This window comes from Lucilia sericata, unplaced genomic scaffold, assembly GCF_015586225.1.
Source record: "Lucilia sericata isolate MDLA Ls3-8-SP2 unplaced genomic scaffold, ASM1558622v1 Contig001485F_arrow, whole genome shotgun sequence".
Taxonomy (NCBI): Eukaryota; Metazoa; Arthropoda; class Insecta; order Diptera; family Calliphoridae; genus Lucilia; species Lucilia sericata.
The window spans coordinates 1,313-5,000 of record NW_023995413.1 but is presented as its reverse complement, the minus strand read 5'-3'; positions in this window follow the sequence as shown (position 1 = coordinate 5,000).

Genomic DNA, 3,688 nt, shown 5'->3' with positions numbered 1-3,688 from the left:
GCTTTCAGGCTAATGCCACAGCTGCCTCCGTCTCACTAAAACCTGGCGAGTCTTGAGGAGCGCTCAAAAATCGGTCAACATTAACTTGGCAGTGCAGGATCGGATGCATTTTTCCCCGACTTACGCCGATCTGGCTCTGGCAGAAGTCCTCATAAGGGCCTTCATGTCAACCCTCGCATGGCCTCCCTGCCTAGCATAGATAACCATGGGATTAAATGGTGACTGCACAATACGATTGGAGATAGCGGCCTTGAGTTGAGACCAAATCAAAGAAAACAATGAGCACGAATAATAATGGAACAACTGAAAACTGCGATACGAGAAGTATCGAAGAAGTAGGGAAACAGGACAATTCAACCGACAATTCATCAACTAAAACATCTACAACCTGCGAAAAAGCTCCTCCACAGCAGAATCAGGAACTTAAGGCTTTTGTTGAAACGTTAGTGGAACTTGGGAATAAAATATGTTCTGCACATGAAGTCATTAAAACTGCCAGGAACATCCATAAATCAGTATGTGATGATATAAACTGCGCATTGGCGTTGTATGAGAAGGCAACAGAAGCTATAGGTCTCATAAATAGTTTTGAAGATGTGAGAGAAGCTGCAAGAGTAGTGAACAGTATGCAAAAAAATAAGGCAAAGGGCAAGAGAACTAGGAAATCTAGATCGAAATCGCCCAATCGTGAAAGTCAAACTAAGAAGCTAATAACATCGGATACCCCCAGAACCATACAGACATCTGTCAGCAATGGAGAATCTACCATTAAAAGCACAGAAACAGATGAATGGAAAAAGGTCAAACACCGAAAAGAAACGAGGAAACGAGAAAAAGTCAAAGAAAAGTATGACCAAGGCGAAGCACTAAAGATAACATCCAATACAGATGCCACATATGCTGAAGTGATAAAGGAAATGAAGAAAAAAATTGATCCGAAAGAAATCGGAATTGAGATTAAAACTATGAGAAGAACAAAGGCTGGTGATATACTGGTCAAATTCAATAGAGGAGAGGGGCAAGCGGAAAAACTAAGTCAGGCGATTGGAAACACGCTTGGAAATGATGTTACGATTAAAACTGTAACCAGAAGCGTTTTAGTTGATATCCGAGATATGGATGAATCAACAGATGAACAGGACATAAAGAATGCACTCTTAACTGAGACAAATATAGAACCCACAGAATTTAAAATCCTAAATATTAGGGAATCATATGCGAAAACAAAACAAGCGTTGATACTAGTACCAGAATATGCTGCTTCTCAACTCCTTCAGAACAGGAAAATTCGAGTTGGATGGGTAATTTGTAGAGTCAGAAAAAAAGCTAAATCCACACAATGCTTTAGATGCCTGGACCAAGGGCACACAGCAAGCTCGTGCAAAGGTGAAGACAGAACTGATGTGTGCAGAAAATGCTGTAACACTGGTCATAAAGCAAAAGACTGTAAAGGACTATTACGATGTGTTATTTGCCAAGCAGCTGGTTTAAAAAACATCGAACATTACATAGGTAGCAATGTCTGTATAAATAATAGAAGACCAAATCCCACACATGTCTCAGAAATTTCTACAGATTAACCTTGGTAGAGGTAGGGAGGCTCAGGATCTTATGATGCAAAAAGCATCGGAAGACAATATAGACGTATTATTAATAAGCGAACCTTATGGCAAACCAGCAACTGGTGTTTGGTATGAAGATATAAGCCACCGAGCAGCAATATTAATACGTGCTATGAATGCCAACATAAAAGACCTTGATGAATCAAATTTTGGGTATGTGTACGCCACACTTGATAATGTTAGAATCTACAGCTGTTACTTTTCACCAAATATAGCATACGAAGCATTTTCCATAGCGATACATAATCTTGAGGAGTCTATACGTTCAACAAAAGGCAAGGTTATTATTGGAGGAGACTTTAACAGCAAGTCACCTGAATGGAATTCAGATAAATTAGACAGTAGAGGAACACTTATGTGCGAGGTAATTGGCAGCCTTGGGCTGACAGTATTCAATGTAGGCAATAAATTAACCTTCAGGAGAGGTCCCGGTGGTAGCATTATAGACATTACCTTCGGGTCTACAAACCTGTACAGTGAAAGAATGAACTGGATGGTATTGGAAGATGTTACTTTGAGCGATCACCAATACATCACTTTTGCCATAGATGATAACCCATATATACCAAAAAATTATACAGCTGTCCCTAAATGGAATGTAAGGAAACTTAGGAAAAATAAACTTGCTGAGTATATAGTTAGATGTAGATCAAGAAATCAACTTGAACATAACTACAGGAGTGCAGTGGATTATCAAAGCGAAACCCTAATAAAAGCCTGTAATATAGGAATGGCGAGAGCGAAACCATACATTAACAAAACACCCGTCTACTGGTGGAACGATGAAATCCGGGAACTCAGGAAAAAATGTCTATCAGCACGTAGAGCAACGACTCGAAATCACAACGACCTCTCTTTAAGATTAGAGTTCAGGAGATCGCGGAAAGCATTAAGAAAGGCTATCAAAGACAGTAAAAGGAGATGCTGGTTAGAACTATGCAGTGAAATTGACATGGACCCCTGGGGTAAACCATATAAGATCGTCATGAAGAAATTTGGATTAAATAAACCTATACCAGGCATAAAAGAGCCGCATTGGGCACGAACAATAGTCAAAACACTATTCCCATTAGATGAGGATGACATAAGTAGAGAACCCTATCAACAAACGATTGAATTTGAACCACTAAACATTGACGAACTAAAAGACTCATGCAGAAAGCTAAAAATGAACAAATGCCCTGGACCAGATGGTATCCCGAACGAAGTCCTACACATCGTGTGTGAAACCTGGCCCGAAATGATACTAAATACATACAATGTATGTCTGAAGGATGGTAAATTTCCCGACAAATGGAAGGTACAGAAACTTGTTCTTCTACGTAAAGGAGAAAAACCTTTAAGTGAACCTAGCTCATACCGACCGCTATGTATGCTAAACTCGCAGGGAAAACTCTTTGAGTATATATTGCTACACAGGCTGATAAAATGTATAGATGAACGTGGAAGTCTATCACCTAACCAATACGGTTTCCGCAAGGGAAGATGCACAGTTGACGCAATAAATGAAGTAGTAGAAAAAGCCAAAATAGCAAAAATAAATAAAAGTTTCTGTGCTATTATAACACTAGACGTAAAAAACGCGTTTAACACAGCTAAATGGAGTGTGATTCTAGATGCACTCAGGCAAAAGGGTATACCTGGTTACCTGTACAATATACTAGAGGATTATCTAAATAACAGAATTCTATTGTACGAAACTGACAACGGTATGGAAAGATACAAAATTACAGCTGGGGTACCATAAGGATCAATACTAGGTCCTTTTTTGTGGAACGTCATGTATGACGGTATTTTGAACATGAAACTTCCAAGTGGCGCAAAACTAATAGGCTATGCCGATGACATAGCCCTTATAGTATCACAACCTACAGCAGACCTAATAACAATAGTCGCTAACGACAGTCTAAGCAGATGCAATAGGTGGCTGGAAGCGCATGGCCTACAGTTAGCTCTTGCAAAGACAGAAGCAGTCCTGGTAACGTCGAGGAGAATCTTTAATATGCCAAGGATTAGCCTGCAATCCAATAACATAGAATTTAAACGGCAACTATGTTATCTAGGCG